The 17,723-nt window shown below is 51.1% G+C and overlaps 19 non-coding genes across 19 annotated transcripts; all 19 read right to left on the bottom strand.

The window, feature by feature from the left end:
* Positions 1-452: 452 nt before the first annotated feature.
* Positions 453-645, bottom strand: LOC124563517. The gene has a single exon (XR_006970247.1). It is a non-coding gene; the product is annotated as a U2 spliceosomal RNA (small nuclear RNA).
* Positions 646-1,380: 735 nt separating this feature from the next.
* On the bottom strand, positions 1,381-1,573 carry LOC124563515. The gene has a single exon (XR_006970246.1). It is a non-coding gene; the product is annotated as a U2 spliceosomal RNA (small nuclear RNA).
* Positions 1,574-2,308: 735 nt separating this feature from the next.
* LOC124563514 lies at positions 2,309-2,501 on the bottom strand. Its single transcript, XR_006970245.1, has one exon. It is a non-coding gene; the product is annotated as a U2 spliceosomal RNA (small nuclear RNA).
* Positions 2,502-3,236: 735 nt separating this feature from the next.
* Positions 3,237-3,429, bottom strand: LOC124563513. Its single transcript, XR_006970244.1, has one exon. It is a non-coding gene; the product is annotated as a U2 spliceosomal RNA (small nuclear RNA).
* Positions 3,430-4,164: 735 nt separating this feature from the next.
* LOC124563512 lies at positions 4,165-4,357 on the bottom strand. The gene has a single exon (XR_006970243.1). It is a non-coding gene; the product is annotated as a U2 spliceosomal RNA (small nuclear RNA).
* A 735-nt stretch (positions 4,358-5,092) lies between these two features.
* On the bottom strand, positions 5,093-5,285 carry LOC124563511. The gene has a single exon (XR_006970242.1). It is a non-coding gene; the product is annotated as a U2 spliceosomal RNA (small nuclear RNA).
* Positions 5,286-6,011: 726 nt separating this feature from the next.
* Positions 6,012-6,204, bottom strand: LOC124563510. The gene has a single exon (XR_006970241.1). It is a non-coding gene; the product is annotated as a U2 spliceosomal RNA (small nuclear RNA).
* A 733-nt stretch (positions 6,205-6,937) lies between these two features.
* LOC124563509 lies at positions 6,938-7,130 on the bottom strand. Its single transcript, XR_006970240.1, has one exon. It is a non-coding gene; the product is annotated as a U2 spliceosomal RNA (small nuclear RNA).
* A 736-nt stretch (positions 7,131-7,866) lies between these two features.
* On the bottom strand, positions 7,867-8,059 carry LOC124563508. Its single transcript, XR_006970239.1, has one exon. It is a non-coding gene; the product is annotated as a U2 spliceosomal RNA (small nuclear RNA).
* Positions 8,060-8,794: 735 nt separating this feature from the next.
* Positions 8,795-8,987, bottom strand: LOC124563507. The gene has a single exon (XR_006970238.1). It is a non-coding gene; the product is annotated as a U2 spliceosomal RNA (small nuclear RNA).
* A 735-nt stretch (positions 8,988-9,722) lies between these two features.
* Positions 9,723-9,915, bottom strand: LOC124563504. The gene has a single exon (XR_006970236.1). It is a non-coding gene; the product is annotated as a U2 spliceosomal RNA (small nuclear RNA).
* A 735-nt stretch (positions 9,916-10,650) lies between these two features.
* Positions 10,651-10,843, bottom strand: LOC124563503. Its single transcript, XR_006970235.1, has one exon. It is a non-coding gene; the product is annotated as a U2 spliceosomal RNA (small nuclear RNA).
* Positions 10,844-11,578: 735 nt separating this feature from the next.
* On the bottom strand, positions 11,579-11,771 carry LOC124563502. The gene has a single exon (XR_006970234.1). It is a non-coding gene; the product is annotated as a U2 spliceosomal RNA (small nuclear RNA).
* Positions 11,772-12,507: 736 nt separating this feature from the next.
* Positions 12,508-12,700, bottom strand: LOC124563501. The gene has a single exon (XR_006970233.1). It is a non-coding gene; the product is annotated as a U2 spliceosomal RNA (small nuclear RNA).
* A 747-nt stretch (positions 12,701-13,447) lies between these two features.
* Positions 13,448-13,639, bottom strand: LOC124563522. Its single transcript, XR_006970252.1, has one exon. It is a non-coding gene; the product is annotated as a U2 spliceosomal RNA (small nuclear RNA).
* A 734-nt stretch (positions 13,640-14,373) lies between these two features.
* LOC124563519 lies at positions 14,374-14,567 on the bottom strand. The gene has a single exon (XR_006970249.1). It is a non-coding gene; the product is annotated as a U2 spliceosomal RNA (small nuclear RNA).
* Positions 14,568-15,305: 738 nt separating this feature from the next.
* LOC124563520 lies at positions 15,306-15,500 on the bottom strand. The gene has a single exon (XR_006970250.1). It is a non-coding gene; the product is annotated as a U2 spliceosomal RNA (small nuclear RNA).
* Positions 15,501-16,235: 735 nt separating this feature from the next.
* On the bottom strand, positions 16,236-16,428 carry LOC124563500. Its single transcript, XR_006970232.1, has one exon. It is a non-coding gene; the product is annotated as a U2 spliceosomal RNA (small nuclear RNA).
* Positions 16,429-17,163: 735 nt separating this feature from the next.
* LOC124563499 lies at positions 17,164-17,356 on the bottom strand. The gene has a single exon (XR_006970231.1). It is a non-coding gene; the product is annotated as a U2 spliceosomal RNA (small nuclear RNA).
* Positions 17,357-17,723: the final 367 nt, after the last annotated feature.

Raw genomic sequence — 17,723 nt, 5'->3', positions numbered from 1 at the left:
GAGCTACACCGGCGCGAGGCCGGCGCGAGCTACACCTAGCCGAGTGCTTACATCGTCCACCGCCTACTGCATACGTGTGTACACACGTATTCTGCGTGCGTGCGGCGGCGACGACGACGTTCGCGAGGAGCTAAGGATATAACTCCAAAAAATTTAATTAAAATTATCTGTGGCCGGACCATATGTGACGCCAACGAGGCATCCGAAGGCACTCTTCTGTGCCCATATAAATTACCAGCCTAGTGTAATGCGGCTGCAAGAGCGTTCCGGCTAACCGCAAAAAAAAAAAAAAAAAAAAAACTTCGTAAGATAATGTTAAATTAATTACAAGAAATCGAGGTGTGTAAGCAGCTAACTACTGGGCAAATCGACAACTACAACAAGTTTTGCTACCAGCGGAATATCTGATCACTACAGAATATTAACCCATTTCAGGCTGTGTTTTAATTAATGTTAGGTGGGCCGATCCCGGCGGTACTGCAATGCCGGGCCAACCCGCGACAGAGGTGGAGCAAGCCCCTAGCACTCCGTCATGAGCCAAAAATGAGTTTAATATTCTGGTCCTGCGATGCAGGACGTATCAGATATTAAGCTGATAAGAACAGATACTACACTTTGATCTTAGCCAAAAGGCCGAGAAGCGATAAGGAAAAACCGCAAGTCGAAGGGCCTAAATGCTTGCAGCGTGTGCGCTCCACATGTGGGAGTGACACACGGTGGTACGGGCCGATATGGCAACAGGCGACCGTCGAAAACATCGCAAAAGCAAGTGCCGGAAAGAAGGACAATTCGCGAGAGCACTCGTCAACAGCCCAGTACTACCCTCCACGGCGAACAGTAAACTGCGACTCCCATTTGAACGCCGCCGGCTGCCAGGGCAGTGGAGAAGCCGTGAGGCCGCCCCACAGCAGCGCCAGGCCGGCGCGAGCTACACCGGCGCGAGGCCGGCGCGAGCTACACCTAGCCGAGTGCTTACATCGTCCACCGCCTACTGCATACGTGTGTACACACGTATTCTGCGTGCGTGCGGCGGCGACGACGACGTTCGCGAGGAGCTAAGGATATAACTCCAAAAAATTTAATTAAAATTATCTGTGGCCGGACCATATGTGACGCCAACGAGGCATCCGAAGGCACTCTTCTGTGCCCATATAAATTACCAGCCTAGTGTAATGCGGCTGCAAGAGCGTTCCGGCTAACCGCAAAAAAAAAAAAAAAAAAAAAAAAACTTCGTAAGATAATGTTAAATTAATTACAAGAAATCGAGGTGTGTAAGCAGCTAACTACTGGGCAAATCGACAACTACAACAAGTTTTGCTACCAGCGGAATATCTGATCACTACAGAATATTAACCCATTTCAGGCTGTGTTTTAATTAATGTTAGGTGGGCCGATCCCGGCGGTACTGCAATGCCGGGCCAACCCGCGACAGAGGTGGAGCAAGCCCCTAGCACTCCGTCATGAGCCAAAAATGAGTTTAATATTCTGGTCCTGCGATGCAGGACGTATCAGATATTAAGCTGATAAGAACAGATACTACACTTTGATCTTAGCCAAAAGGCCGAGAAGCGATAAGGAAAAACCGCAAGTCGAAGGGCCTAAATGCTTGCAGCGTGTGCGCTCCACATGTGGGAGTGACACACGGTGGTACGGGCCGATATGGCAACAGGCGACCGTCGAAAACATCGCAAAAGCAAGTGCCGGAAAGAAGGACAATTCGCGAGAGCACTCGTCAACAGCCCAGTACTACCCTCCACGGCGAACAGTAAACTGCGACTCCCATTTGAACGCCGCCGGCTGCCAGGGCAGTGGAGAAGCCGTGAGGCCGCCCCACAGCAGCGCCAGGCCGGCGCGAGCTACACCGGCGCGAGGCCGGCGCGAGCTACACCTAGCCGAGTGCTTACATCGTCCACCGCCTACTGCATACGTGTGTACACACGTATTCTGCGTGCGTGCGGCGGCGACGACGACGTTCGCGAGGAGCTAAGGATATAACTCCAAAAAATTTAATTAAAATTATCTGTGGCCGGACCATATGTGACGCCAACGAGGCATCCGAAGGCACTCTTCTGTGCCCATATAAATTACCAGCCTAGTGTAATGCGGCTGCAAGAGCGTTCCGGCTAACCGCAAAAAAAAAAAAAAAAAAAAAAAAACTTCGTAAGATAATGTTAAATTAATTACAAGAAATCGAGGTGTGTAAGCAGCTAACTACTGGGCAAATCGACAACTACAACAAGTTTTGCTACCAGCGGAATATCTGATCACTACAGAATATTAACCCATTTCAGGCTGTGTTTTAATTAATGTTAGGTGGGCCGATCCCGGCGGTACTGCAATGCCGGGCCAACCCGCGACAGAGGTGGAGCAAGCCCCTAGCACTCCGTCATGAGCCAAAAATGAGTTTAATATTCTGGTCCTGCGATGCAGGACGTATCAGATATTAAGCTGATAAGAACAGATACTACACTTTGATCTTAGCCAAAAGGCCGAGAAGCGATAAGGAAAAACCGCAAGTCGAAGGGCCTAAATGCTTGCAGCGTGTGCGCTCCACATGTGGGAGTGACACACGGTGGTACGGGCCGATATGGCAACAGGCGACCGTCGAAAACATCGCAAAAGCAAGTGCCGGAAAGAAGGACAATTCGCGAGAGCACTCGTCAACAGCCCAGTACTACCCTCCACGGCGAACAGTAAACTGCGACTCCCATTTGAACGCCGCCGGCTGCCAGGGCAGTGGAGAAGCCGTGAGGCCGCCCCACAGCAGCGCCAGGCCGGCGCGAGCTACACCGGCGCGAGGCCGGCGCGAGCTACACCTAGCCGAGTGCTTACATCGTCCACCGCCTACTGCATACGTGTGTACACACGTATTCTGCGTGCGTGCGGCGGCGACGACGACGTTCGCGAGGAGCTAAGGATATAACTCCAAAAAATTTAATTAAAATTATCTGTGGCCGGACCATATGTGACGCCAACGAGGCATCCGAAGGCACTCTTCTGTGCCCATATAAATTACCAGCCTAGTGTAATGCGGCTGCAAGAGCGTTCCGGCTAACCGCAAAAAAAAAAAAAAAAAAAAAAAAACTTCGTAAGATAATGTTAAATTAATTACAAGAAATCGAGGTGTGTAAGCAGCTAACTACTGGGCAAATCGACAACTACAACAAGTTTTGCTACCAGCGGAATATCTGATCACTACAGAATATTAACCCATTTCAGGCTGTGTTTTAATTAATGTTAGGTGGGCCGATCCCGGCGGTACTGCAATGCCGGGCCAACCCGCGACAGAGGTGGAGCAAGCCCCTAGCACTCCGTCATGAGCCAAAAATGAGTTTAATATTCTGGTCCTGCGATGCAGGACGTATCAGATATTAAGCTGATAAGAACAGATACTACACTTTGATCTTAGCCAAAAGGCCGAGAAGCGATAAGGAAAAACCGCAAGTCGAAGGGCCTAAATGCTTGCAGCGTGTGCGCTCCACATGTGGGAGTGACACACGGTGGTACGGGCCGATATGGCAACAGGCGACCGTCGAAAACATCGCAAAAGCAAGTGCCGGAAAGAAGGACAATTCGCGAGAGCACTCGTCAACAGCCCAGTACTACCCTCCACGGCGAACAGTAAACTGCGACTCCCATTTGAACGCCGCCGGCTGCCAGGGCAGTGGAGAAGCCGTGAGGCCGCCCCACAGCAGCGCCAGGCCGGCGCGAGCTACACCGGCGCGAGGCCGGCGCGAGCTACACCTAGCCGAGTGCTTACATCGTCCACCGCCTACTGCATACGTGTGTACACACGTATTCTGCGTGCGTGCGGCGGCGACGACGACGTTCGCGAGGAGCTAAGGATATAACTCCAAAAAATTTAATTAAAATTATCTGTGGCCGGACCATATGTGACGCCAACGAGGCATCCGAAGGCACTCTTCTGTGCCCATATAAATTACCAGCCTAGTGTAATGCGGCTGCAAGAGCGTTCCGGCTAACCGCAAAAAAAAAAAAAAAAAAAAAAAAACTTCGTAAGATAATGTTAAATTAATTACAAGAAATCGAGGTGTGTAAGCAGCTAACTACTGGGCAAATCGACAACTACAACAAGTTTTGCTACCAGCGGAATATCTGATCACTACAGAATATTAACCCATTTCAGGCTGTGTTTTAATTAATGTTAGGTGGGCCGATCCCGGCGGTACTGCAATGCCGGGCCAACCCGCGACAGAGGTGGAGCAAGCCCCTAGCACTCCGTCATGAGCCAAAAATGAGTTTAATATTCTGGTCCTGCGATGCAGGACGTATCAGATATTAAGCTGATAAGAACAGATACTACACTTTGATCTTAGCCAAAAGGCCGAGAAGCGATAAGGAAAAACCGCAAGTCGAAGGGCCTAAATGCTTGCAGCGTGTGCGCTCCACATGTGGGAGTGACACACGGTGGTACGGGCCGATATGGCAACAGGCGACCGTCGAAAACATCGCAAAAGCAAGTGCCGGAAAGAAGGACAATTCGCGAGAGCACTCGTCAACAGCCCAGTACTACCCTCCACGGCGAACAGTAAACTGCGACTCCCATTTGAACGCCGCCGGCTGCCAGGGCAGTGGAGAAGCCGTGAGGCCGCCCCACAGCAGCGCCAGGCCGGCGCGAGCTACACCGGCGCGAGGCCGGCGCGAGCTACACCTAGCCGAGTGCTTACATCGTCCACCGCCTACTGCATACGTGTGTACACACGTATTCTGCGTGCGTGCGGCGGCGACGACGACGTTCGCGAGGAGCTAAGGATATAACTCCAAAAAATTTAATTAAAATTATCTGTGGCCGGACCATATGTGACGCCAACGAGGCATCCGAAGGCACTCTTCTGTGCCCATATAAATTACCAGCCTAGTGTAATGCGGCTGCAAGAGCGTTCCGGCTAACCGCAAAAAAAAAAAAAAAAAAAAAAAAACTTCGTAAGATAATGTTAAATTAATTACAAGAAATCGAGGTGTGTAAGCAGCTAACTACTGGGCAAATCGACAACTACAACAAGTTTTGCTACCAGCGGAATATCTGATCACTACAGAATATTAACCCATTTCAGGCTGTGTTTTAATTAATGTTAGGTGGGCCGATCCCGGCGGTACTGCAATGCCGGGCCAACCCGCGACAGAGGTGGAGCAAGCCCCTAGCACTCCGTCATGAGCCAAAAATGAGTTTAATATTCTGGTCCTGCGATGCAGGACGTATCAGATATTAAGCTGATAAGAACAGATACTACACTTTGATCTTAGCCAAAAGGCCGAGAAGCGATAAGGAAAAACCGCAAGTCGAAGGGCCTAAATGCTTGCAGCGTGTGCGCTCCACATGTGGGAGTGACACACGGTGGTACGGGCCGATATGGCAACAGGCGACCGTCGAAAACATCGCAAAAGCAAGTGCCGGAAAGAAGGACAATTCGCGAGAGCACTCGTCAACAGCCCAGTACTACCCTCCACGGCGAACAGTAAACTGCGACTCCCATTTGAACGCCGCCGGCTGCCAGGGCAGTGGAGAAGCCGTGAGGCCGCCCCACAGCAGCGCCAGGCCGGCGCGAGCTACACCGGCGCGAGGCCGGCGCGAGCTACACCTAGCCGAGTGCTTACATCGTCCACCGCCTACTGCATACGTGTGTACACACGTATTCTGCGTGCGTGCGGCGGCGACGACGACGTTCGCGAGGAGCTAAGGATATAACTCCAAAAAATTTAATTAAAATTATCTGTGGCCGGACCATATGTGACGCCAACGAGGCATCCGAAGGCACTCTTCTGTGCCCATATAAATTACCAGCCTAGTGTAATGCGGCTGCAAGAGCGTTCCGGCTAACCGCAAAAAAAAAAAAAAAACTTCGTAAGATAATGTTAAATTAATTACAAGAAATCGAGGTGTGTAAGCAGCTAACTACTGGGCAAATCGACAACTACAACAAGTTTTGCTACCAGCGGAATATCTGATCACTACAGAATATTAACCCATTTCAGGCTGTGTTTTAATTAATGTTAGGTGGGCCGATCCCGGCGGTACTGCAATGCCGGGCCAACCCGCGACAGAGGTGGAGCAAGCCCCTAGCACTCCGTCATGAGCCAAAAATGAGTTTAATATTCTGGTCCTGCGATGCAGGACGTATCAGATATTAAGCTGATAAGAACAGATACTACACTTTGATCTTAGCCAAAAGGCCGAGAAGCGATAAGGAAAAACCGCAAGTCGAAGGGCCTAAATGCTTGCAGCGTGTGCGCTCCACATGTGGGAGTGACACACGGTGGTACGGGCCGATATGGCAACAGGCGACCGTCGAAAACATCGCAAAAGCAAGTGCCGGAAAGAAGGACAATTCGCGAGAGCACTCGTCAACAGCCCAGTACTACCCTCCACGGCGAACAGTAAACTGCGACTCCCATTTGAACGCCGCCGGCTGCCAGGGCAGTGGAGAAGCCGTGAGGCCGCCCCACAGCAGCGCCAGGCCGGCGCGAGCTACACCGGCGCGAGGCCGGCGCGAGCTACACCTAGCCGAGTGCTTACATCGTCCACCGCCTACTGCATACGTGTGTACACACGTATTCTGCGTGCGTGCGGCGGCGACGACGACGTTCGCGAGGAGCTAAGGATATAACTCCAAAAAATTTAATTAAAATTATCTGTGGCCGGACCATATGTGACGCCAACGAGGCATCCGAAGGCACTCTTCTGTGCCCATATAAATTACCAGCCTAGTGTAATGCGGCTGCAAGAGCGTTCCGGCTAACCGCAAAAAAAAAAAAAAAAAAAAAAACTTCGTAAGATAATGTTAAATTAATTACAAGAAATCGAGGTGTGTAAGCAGCTAACTACTGGGCAAATCGACAACTACAACAAGTTTTGCTACCAGCGGAATATCTGATCACTACAGAATATTAACCCATTTCAGGCTGTGTTTTAATTAATGTTAGGTGGGCCGATCCCGGCGGTACTGCAATGCCGGGCCAACCCGCGACAGAGGTGGAGCAAGCCCCTAGCACTCCGTCATGAGCCAAAAATGAGTTTAATATTCTGGTCCTGCGATGCAGGACGTATCAGATATTAAGCTGATAAGAACAGATACTACACTTTGATCTTAGCCAAAAGGCCGAGAAGCGATAAGGAAAAACCGCAAGTCGAAGGGCCTAAATGCTTGCAGCGTGTGCGCTCCACATGTGGGAGTGACACACGGTGGTACGGGCCGATATGGCAACAGGCGACCGTCGAAAACATCGCAAAAGCAAGTGCCGGAAAGAAGGACAATTCGCGAGAGCACTCGTCAACAGCCCAGTACTACCCTCCACGGCGAACAGTAAACTGCGACTCCCATTTGAACGCCGCCGGCTGCCAGGGCAGTGGAGAAGCCGTGAGGCCGCCCCACAGCAGCGCCAGGCCGGCGCGAGCTACACCGGCGCGAGGCCGGCGCGAGCTACACCTAGCCGAGTGCTTACATCGTCCACCGCCTACTGCATACGTGTGTACACACGTATTCTGCGTGCGTGCGGCGGCGACGACGACGTTCGCGAGGAGCTAAGGATATAACTCCAAAAAATTTAATTAAAATTATCTGTGGCCGGACCATATGTGACGCCAACGAGGCATCCGAAGGCACTCTTCTGTGCCCATATAAATTACCAGCCTAGTGTAATGCGGCTGCAAGAGCGTTCCGGCTAACCGCAAAAATAAAAAAAAAAAAAAAAAAAACTTCGTAAGATAATGTTAAATTAATTACAAGAAATCGAGGTGTGTAAGCAGCTAACTACTGGGCAAATCGACAACTACAACAAGTTTTGCTACCAGCGGAATATCTGATCACTACAGAATATTAACCCATTTCAGGCTGTGTTTTAATTAATGTTAGGTGGGCCGATCCCGGCGGTACTGCAATGCCGGGCCAACCCGCGACAGAGGTGGAGCAAGCCCCTAGCACTCCGTCATGAGCCAAAAATGAGTTTAATATTCTGGTCCTGCGATGCAGGACGTATCAGATATTAAGCTGATAAGAACAGATACTACACTTTGATCTTAGCCAAAAGGCCGAGAAGCGATAAGGAAAAACCGCAAGTCGAAGGGCCTAAATGCTTGCAGCGTGTGCGCTCCACATGTGGGAGTGACACACGGTGGTACGGGCCGATATGGCAACAGGCGACCGTCGAAAACATCGCAAAAGCAAGTGCCGGAAAGAAGGACAATTCGCGAGAGCACTCGTCAACAGCCCAGTACTACCCTCCACGGCGAACAGTAAACTGCGACTCCCATTTGAACGCCGCCGGCTGCCAGGGCAGTGGAGAAGCCGTGAGGCCGCCCCACAGCAGCGCCAGGCCGGCGCGAGCTACACCGGCGCGAGGCCGGCGCGAGCTACACCTAGCCGAGTGCTTACATCGTCCACCGCCTACTGCATACGTGTGTACACACGTATTCTGCGTGCGTGCGGCGGCGACGACGACGTTCGCGAGGAGCTAAGGATATAACTCCAAAAAATTTAATTAAAATTATCTGTGGCCGGACCATATGTGACGCCAACGAGGCATCCGAAGGCACTCTTCTGTGCCCATATAAATTACCAGCCTAGTGTAATGCGGCTGCAAGAGCGTTCCGGCTAACCGCAAAAAAAAAAAAAAAAAAAAAAAAACTTCGTAAGATAATGTTAAATTAATTACAAGAAATCGAGGTGTGTAAGCAGCTAACTACTGGGCAAATCGACAACTACAACAAGTTTTGCTACCAGCGGAATATCTGATCACTACAGAATATTAACCCATTTCAGGCTGTGTTTTAATTAATGTTAGGTGGGCCGATCCCGGCGGTACTGCAATGCCGGGCCAACCCGCGACAGAGGTGGAGCAAGCCCCTAGCACTCCGTCATGAGCCAAAAATGAGTTTAATATTCTGGTCCTGCGATGCAGGACGTATCAGATATTAAGCTGATAAGAACAGATACTACACTTTGATCTTAGCCAAAAGGCCGAGAAGCGATAAGGAAAAACCGCAAGTCGAAGGGCCTAAATGCTTGCAGCGTGTGCGCTCCACATGTGGGAGTGACACACGGTGGTACGGGCCGATATGGCAACAGGCGACCGTCGAAAACATCGCAAAAGCAAGTGCCGGAAAGAAGGACAATTCGCGAGAGCACTCGTCAACAGCCCAGTACTACCCTCCACGGCGAACAGTAAACTGCGACTCCCATTTGAACGCCGCCGGCTGCCAGGGCAGTGGAGAAGCCGTGAGGCCGCCCCACAGCAGCGCCAGGCCGGCGCGAGCTACACCGGCGCGAGGCCGGCGCGAGCTACACCTAGCCGAGTGCTTACATCGTCCACCGCCTACTGCATACGTGTGTACACACGTATTCTGCGTGCGTGCGGCGGCGACGACGACGTTCGCGAGGAGCTAAGGATATAACTCCAAAAAATTTAATTAAAATTATCTGTGGCCGGACCATATGTGACGCCAACGAGGCATCCGAAGGCACTCTTCTGTGCCCATATAAATTACCAGCCTAGTGTAATGCGGCTGCAAGAGCGTTCCGGCTAACCGCAAAAAAAAAAAAAAAAAAAAAAAAACTTCGTAAGATAATGTTAAATTAATTACAAGAAATCGAGGTGTGTAAGCAGCTAACTACTGGGCAAATCGACAACTACAACAAGTTTTGCTACCAGCGGAATATCTGATCACTACAGAATATTAACCCATTTCAGGCTGTGTTTTAATTAATGTTAGGTGGGCCGATCCCGGCGGTACTGCAATGCCGGGCCAACCCGCGACAGAGGTGGAGCAAGCCCCTAGCACTCCGTCATGAGCCAAAAATGAGTTTAATATTCTGGTCCTGCGATGCAGGACGTATCAGATATTAAGCTGATAAGAACAGATACTACACTTTGATCTTAGCCAAAAGGCCGAGAAGCGATAAGGAAAAACCGCAAGTCGAAGGGCCTAAATGCTTGCAGCGTGTGCGCTCCACATGTGGGAGTGACACACGGTGGTACGGGCCGATATGGCAACAGGCGACCGTCGAAAACATCGCAAAAGCAAGTGCCGGAAAGAAGGACAATTCGCGAGAGCACTCGTCAACAGCCCAGTACTACCCTCCACGGCGAACAGTAAACTGCGACTCCCATTTGAACGCCGCCGGCTGCCAGGGCAGTGGAGAAGCCGTGAGGCCGCCCCACAGCAGCGCCAGGCCGGCGCGAGCTACACCGGCGCGAGGCCGGCGCGAGCTACACCTAGCCGAGTGCTTACATCGTCCACCGCCTACTGCATACGTGTGTACACACGTATTCTGCGTGCGTGCGGCGGCGACGACGACGTTCGCGAGGAGCTAAGGATATAACTCCAAAAAATTTAATTAAAATTATCTGTGGCCGGACCATATGTGACGCCAACGAGGCATCCGAAGGCACTCTTCTGTGCCCATATAAATTACCAGCCTAGTGTAATGCGGCTGCAAGAGCGTTCCGGCTAACCGCAAAAAAAAAAAAAAAAAAAAAAAAACTTCGTAAGATAATGTTAAATTAATTACAAGAAATCGAGGTGTGTAAGCAGCTAACTACTGGGCAAATCGACAACTACAACAAGTTTTGCTACCAGCGGAATATCTGATCACTACAGAATATTAACCCATTTCAGGCTGTGTTTTAATTAATGTTAGGTGGGCCGATCCCGGCGGTACTGCAATGCCGGGCCAACCCGCGACAGAGGTGGAGCAAGCCCCTAGCACTCCGTCATGAGCCAAAAATGAGTTTAATATTCTGGTCCTGCGATGCAGGACGTATCAGATATTAAGCTGATAAGAACAGATACTACACTTTGATCTTAGCCAAAAGGCCGAGAAGCGATAAGGAAAAACCGCAAGTCGAAGGGCCTAAATGCTTGCAGCGTGTGCGCTCCACATGTGGGAGTGACACACGGTGGTACGGGCCGATATGGCAACAGGCGACCGTCGAAAACATCGCAAAAGCAAGTGCCGGAAAGAAGGACAATTCGCGAGAGCACTCGTCAACAGCCCAGTACTACCCTCCACGGCGAACAGTAAACTGCGACTCCCATTTGAACGCCGCCGGCTGCCAGGGCAGTGGAGAAGCCGTGAGGCCGCCCCACAGCAGCGCCAGGCCGGCGCGAGCTACACCGGCGCGAGGCCGGCGCGAGCTACACCTAGCCGAGTGCTTACATCGTCCACCGCCTACTGCATACGTGTGTACACACGTATTCTGCGTGCGTGCGGCGGCGACGACGACGTTCGCGAGGAGCTAAGGATATAACTCCAAAAAATTTAATTAAAATTATCTGTGGCCGGACCATATGTGACGCCAACGAGGCATCCGAAGGCACTCTTCTGTGCCCATATAAATTACCAGCCTAGTGTAATGCGGCTGCAAGAGCGTTCCGGCTAACCGCAAAAAAAAAAAAAAAAAAAAAAAAACTTCGTAAGATAATGTTAAATTAATTACAAGAAATCGAGGTGTGTAAGCAGCTAACTACTGGGCAAATCGACAACTACAACAAGTTTTGCTACCAGCGGAATATCTGATCACTACAGAATATTAACCCATTTCAGGCTGTGTTTTAATTAATGTTAGGTGGGCCGATCCCGGCGGTACTGCAATGCCGGGCCAACCCGCGACAGAGGTGGAGCAAGCCCCTAGCACTCCGTCATGAGCCAAAAATGAGTTTAATATTCTGGTCCTGCGATGCAGGACGTATCAGATATTAAGCTGATAAGAACAGATACTACACTTTGATCTTAGCCAAAAGGCCGAGAAGCGATAAGGAAAAACCGCAAGTCGAAGGGCCTAAATGCTTGCAGCGTGTGCGCTCCACATGTGGGAGTGACACACGGTGGTACGGGCCGATATGGCAACAGGCGACCGTCGAAAACATCGCAAAAGCAAGTGCCGGAAAGAAGGACAATTCGCGAGAGCACTCGTCAACAGCCCAGTACTACCCTCCACGGCGAACAGTAAACTGCGACTCCCATTTGAACGCCGCCGGCTGCCAGGGCAGTGGAGAAGCCGTGAGGCCGCCCCACAGCAGCGCCAGGCCGGCGCGAGCTACACCGGCGCGAGGCCGGCGCGAGCTACACCTAGCCGAGTGCTTACATCGTCCACCGCCTACTGCATACGTGTGTACACACGTATTCTGCGTGCGTGCGGCGGCGACGACGACGTTCGCGAGGAGCTAAGGATATAACTCCAAAAAATTTAATTAAAATTATCTGTGGCCGGACCATATGTGACGCCAACGAGGCATCCGAAGGCACTCTTCTGTGCCCATATAAATTACCAGCCTAGTGTAATGCGGCTGCAAGAGCGTTCCGGCTAACCGCAAAAAAAAAAAAAAAAAAAAAAAAAACTTCGTAAGATAATGTTAAATTAATTACAAGAAATCGAGGTGTGTAAGCAGCTAACTACTGGGCAAATCGACAACTACAACAAGTTTTGCTACCAGCGGAATATCTGATCACTACAGAATATTAACCCATTTCAGGCTGTGTTTTAATTAATGTTAGGTGGGCCGATCCCGGCGGTACTGCAATGCCGGGCCAACCCGCGACAGAGGTGGAGCAAGCCCCTAGCACTCCGTCATGAGCCAAAAATGAGTTTAATATTCTGGTCCTGCGATGCAGGACGTATCAGATATTAAGCTGATAAGAACAGATACTACACTTTGATCTTAGCCAAAAGGCCGAGAAGCGATAAGGAAAAACCGCAAGTCGAAGGGCCTAAATGCTTGCAGCGTGTGCGCTCCACATGTGGGAGTGACACACGGTGGTACGGGCCGATATGGCAACAGGCGACCGTCGAAAACATCGCAAAAGCAAGTGCCGGAAAGAAGGACAATTCGCGAGAGCACTCGTCAACAGCCCAGTACTACCCTCCACGGCGAACAGTAAACTGCGACTCCCATTTGAACGCCGCCGGCTGCCAGGGCAGTGGAGAAGCCGTGAGGCCGCCCCACAGCAGCGCCAGGCCGGCGCGAGCTACACCGGCGCGAGGCCGGCGCGAGCTACACCTAGCCGAGTGCTTACATCGTCCACCGCCTACTGCATACGTGTACTGCATACGTGTGTACACACGTATTCTGCGTGCGTGCGGCGGCGACGACGACGTTCGCGAGGAGCTAAGGATATAACTCCAAAAAATTTAATTAAAATTATCTGTGGCCGGACCATATGTGACGCCAACGAGGCATCCGAAGGCACTCTTCTGTGCCCATATAAATTACCAGCCTAGTGTAATGCGGCTGCAAGAGCGTTCCGGCTAACCGCAAAAAAAAAAAAAAAAAAAAAAAAACTTCGTAAGATAATGTTAAATTAATTACAAGAAATCGAGGTGTGTAAGCAGCTAACTACTGGGCAAATCGACAACTACAACAAGTTTTGCTACCAGCGGAATATCTGATCACTACAGAATATTAACCATTTCAGGCTGTGTTTTAATTAATGTTAGGTGGGCCGATCCCGGCGGTACTGCAATGCCGGGCCAACCCGCGACAGAGGTGGAGCAAGCCCCTAGCACTCCGTCATGAGCCAAAAATGAGTTTAATATTCTGGTCCTGCGATGCAGGACGTATCAGATATTAAGCTGATAAGAACAGATACTACACTTTGATCTTAGCCAAAAGCCGAGAAGCGATAAGGGAAAAACCGCAAGTCGAAGGCCTAAATGCTTGCAGCGTGTGCGCTCCACATGTGGGAGTGACACACGGTGGTACGGGCCGATATGGCAACAGGCGACCGTCGAAAACATCGCAAAAGCAAGTGCCGGAAAGAAGGACAATTCGCGAGAGCACTCGTCAACAGCCCAGTACTACCTCCACGGCGAACAGTAAACTGCGACTCCCATTTGAACGCCGCCGGCTGCCAGGGCAGTGGAGAAGCCGTGAGGCCGCCCCACAGCAGCGCCAGGCGGCGCGAGCTACACCGGCGCGAGGCCGGCGCGAGCTACACCTAGCCGAGTGCTTACATCGTCCACCGCCTACTGCATACGTGTGTACACACGTATTCTGCGTGCGTGCGGCGGCGACGACGACGTTCGCGAGGAGCTAAGGATATAACTCCAAAAAATTTAATTAAAATTATCTGTGGCCGGACCATATGTGACGCCAACGAGGCATCCGAAGGCACTCTTCTGTGCCCATATAAATTACCAGCCTAGTGTAATGCGGCTGCAAGAGCGTTCCGGCTAACCGCAAAAAAAAAAAAACAAAAAAAAAAACTTCGTAAGATAATGTTAAATTAATTACAAGAAATCGAGGTGTGTAAGCAGCTAACTACTGGGCAAATCGACAACTACAACAAGTTTTGGCTACCAGCGGAATATCTGATCACTACAGAATATTAACCCATTTCAGGCTGTGTTTTAATTAATGTTAGGTGGGCCGATCCCGGCGGTACTGCAATGCCGGGCCAACCCGCGACAGAGGTGGAGCAAGCCCCTAGCACTCCGTCATGAGCCAAAAAATGAGTTTAATATTCTGGTCCTGCGATGCAGGACGTATCAGATATTAAGCTGATAAGAACAGATACTACACTTTGATCTTAGCCAAAAGGCCGAGAAGCGATAGGAAAAACCGCAAGTCGAAGGGCCTAAATGCTTGCAGCGTGTGCGCTCCACATGTGGGAGTGACACACGGTGGTACGGGCCGATATGGCAACAGGCGACCGTCGAAAACATCGCAAAAGCAAGTGCCGGAAAGAAGGACAATTCGCGAGAGCACTCGTCAACAGCCCCAGTACTACCCTCCACGGCGAACAGTAAACTGCGACTCCCATTTGAACGCCGCCGGCTGCCAGGGCAGTGGAGAAGCCGTGAGGCCGCCCCACAGCAGCGCCCAGGCCGGCGCGAGCTACACCGGCGCGAGGCCGGCGCGAGCTACACCTAGCCGAGTGCTTACATCGTCCACCGCCTACTGCACTACGTGTGTACACACGTATTCTGCGTGCGTGCGGCGGCGACGACGACGTTCGCGAGGAGCTAAGGATATAACTCCAAAAAATTTAATTAAAATTATCTGTGGCCGGACCATATGTGACGCCAACGAGGCATCCGAAGGCACTCTTCTGTGCCCATATAAATTACCAGCCTAGTGTAATGCGGCTGCAAGAGCGTTCCGGCTAACCGCAAAAAAAAAAAAAAAAAAAAAAAACTTCGTAAGATAATGGTTAAATTAATTACAAGAAATCGAGGTGTGTAAGCAGCTAACTACTGGGCAAATCGACAACTACAACAAGTTTTGCTACCAGCGGAATATCTGATCACTACAGAATATTAACCCATTTCAGGCTGTGTTTTAATTAATGTTAGGTGGGGCCGATCCCCGGCGGTACTGCAATGCCGGGCCAACCCGCGACAGAGGTGGAGCAAGCCCCTAGCACTCCGTCATGAGCCAAAAATGAGTTTAATATTCCTGGTCCTGCGATGCAGGACGTATCAGATATTAAGCTGATAAGAACAGATACTACACTTTGATCTTAGCCAAAAGGCCGAGAAGCGATAGGAAAAACCGCAAGTCGAAGGGCCTAAATGCTTGCAGCGTGTGCGCTCCACATGTGGGAGTGACACACGGTGGTACGGGGCCGATATGGCAACAGGCGACCGTCGAAAACATCGCAAAAGCAAGTGCCGGAAAGAAGGACAATTCGCGAGAGCACTCGTCAACAGCCCAGTACTACCCTCCACGGCGAACAGTAAACTGCGACTCCCATTTGAACGCCGCCGGCTGCCAGGGCAGTGGAGAAGCCGTGAGGCCGCCCCACAGCAGCGCCAGGCCGGCGCGAGCTACACCGGCGCGAGGCCGGCGCGAGCTACACCTAGCCGAGTGCTTACATCGTCCACCGCCTACTGCATACGTGTGTACACACGTATTCTGCGTGCGTGCGGCGGCGACGACGACGTTCGCGAGGAGCTAAGGATATAACTCCAAAAAATTTAATTAAAATTATCTGTGGCCGGACCATATGTGACGCCAACGAGGCATCCGAAGGCACTCTTCTGTGCCCATATAAATTACCAGCCTAGTGTAATGCGGCTGCAAGAGCGTTCCGGCTAACCGCAAAAAAAAAAAAAAAAAAAAAAAAACTTCGTAAGATAATGTTAAATTAATTACAAGAAATCGAGGTGTGTAAGCAGCTAACTACTGGGCAAATCGACAACTACAACAAGTTTTGCTACCAGCGGAATATCTGATCACTACAGAATATTAACCCATTTCAGGCTGTGTTTTAATTAATGTTAGGTGGGCCGATCCCGGCGGTACTGCAATGCCGGGCCAACCCGCGACAGAGGTGGAGCAAGCCCCTAGCACTCCGTCATGAGCCAAAAATGAGTTTAATATTCTGGTCCTGCGATGCAGGACGTATCAGATATTAAGCTGATAAGAACAGATACTACACTTTGATCTTAGCCAAAAGGCCGAGAAGCGATAAGGAAAAACCGCAAGTCGAAGGGCCTAAATGCTTGCAGCGTGTGCGCTCCACATGTGGGAGTGACACACGGTGGTACGGGCCGATATGGCAACAGGCGACCGTCGAAAACATCGCAAAAGCAAGTGCCGGAAAGAAGGACAATTCGCGAGAGCACTCGTCAACAGCCCAGTACTACCCTCCACGGCGAACAGTAAACTGCGACTCCCATTTGAACGCCGCCGGCTGCCAGGGCAGTGGAGAAGCCGTGAGGCCGCCCCACAGCAGCGCCAGGCCGGCGCGAGCTACACCGGCGCGAGGCCGGCGCGAGCTACACCTAGCCGAGTGCTTACATCGTCCACCGCCTACTGCATACGTGTGTACACACGTATTCTGCGTGCGTGCGGCGGCGACGACGACGTTCGCGAGGAGCTAAGGATATAACTCCAAAAAATTTAATTAAAATTATCTGTGGCCGGACCATATGTGACGCCAACGAGGCATCCGAAGGCACTCTTCTGTGCCCATATAAATTACCAGCCTAGTGTAATGCGGCTGCAAGAGCGTTCCGGCTAACCGCAAAAAAAAAAAAAAAAAAAAAAAAACTTCGTAAGATAATGTTAAATTAATTACAAGAAATCGAGGTGTGTAAGCAGCTAACTACTGGGCAAATCGACAACTACAACAAGTTTTGCTACCAGCGGAATATCTGATCACTACAGAATATTAACCCATTTCAGGCTGTGTTTTAATTAATGTTAGGTGGGCCGATCCCGGCGGTACTGCAATGCCGGGCCAACCCGCGACAGAGGTGGAGCAAGCCCCTAGCACTCCGTCATGAGCCAAAAATGAGTTTAATATTCTGGTCCTGCGATGCAGGACGTATCAGATATTAAGCTGATAAGAACAGATACTACACTTTGATCTTAGCCAAAAGGCCGAGAAGCGATAAGGAAAAACCGCAAGTCGAAGGGCCTAAATGCTTGCAGCGTGTGCGCTCCACATGTGGGAGTGACACACGGTGGTACGGGCCGATATGGCAACAGGCGACCGTCGAAAACATCGCAAAAGCAAGTGCCGGAAAGAAGGACAATTCGCGAGAGCACTCGTCAACAGCCCAGTACTACCCTCCACGGCGAACAGTAAACTGCGACTCCCATTTGAACGCCGCCGGCTGCCAGGGCAGTGGAGAAGCCGTGAGGCCGCCCCACAGCAGCGCCAGGCCGGCGCGAGCTACACCGGCGCGAGGCCGGCGCGAGCTACACCTAGCCGAGTGCTTACATCGTCCACCGCCTACTGCATACGTGTGTACACACG

The sequence above is a fragment of the Schistocerca americana genome, unplaced genomic scaffold (genome assembly GCF_021461395.2).
Source record: "Schistocerca americana isolate TAMUIC-IGC-003095 unplaced genomic scaffold, iqSchAmer2.1 HiC_scaffold_1224, whole genome shotgun sequence".
In the NCBI taxonomy this organism is placed as follows: Eukaryota; Metazoa; Arthropoda; class Insecta; order Orthoptera; family Acrididae; genus Schistocerca; species Schistocerca americana.
This window is presented reverse-complemented; position numbering and strand designations above follow the sequence as displayed.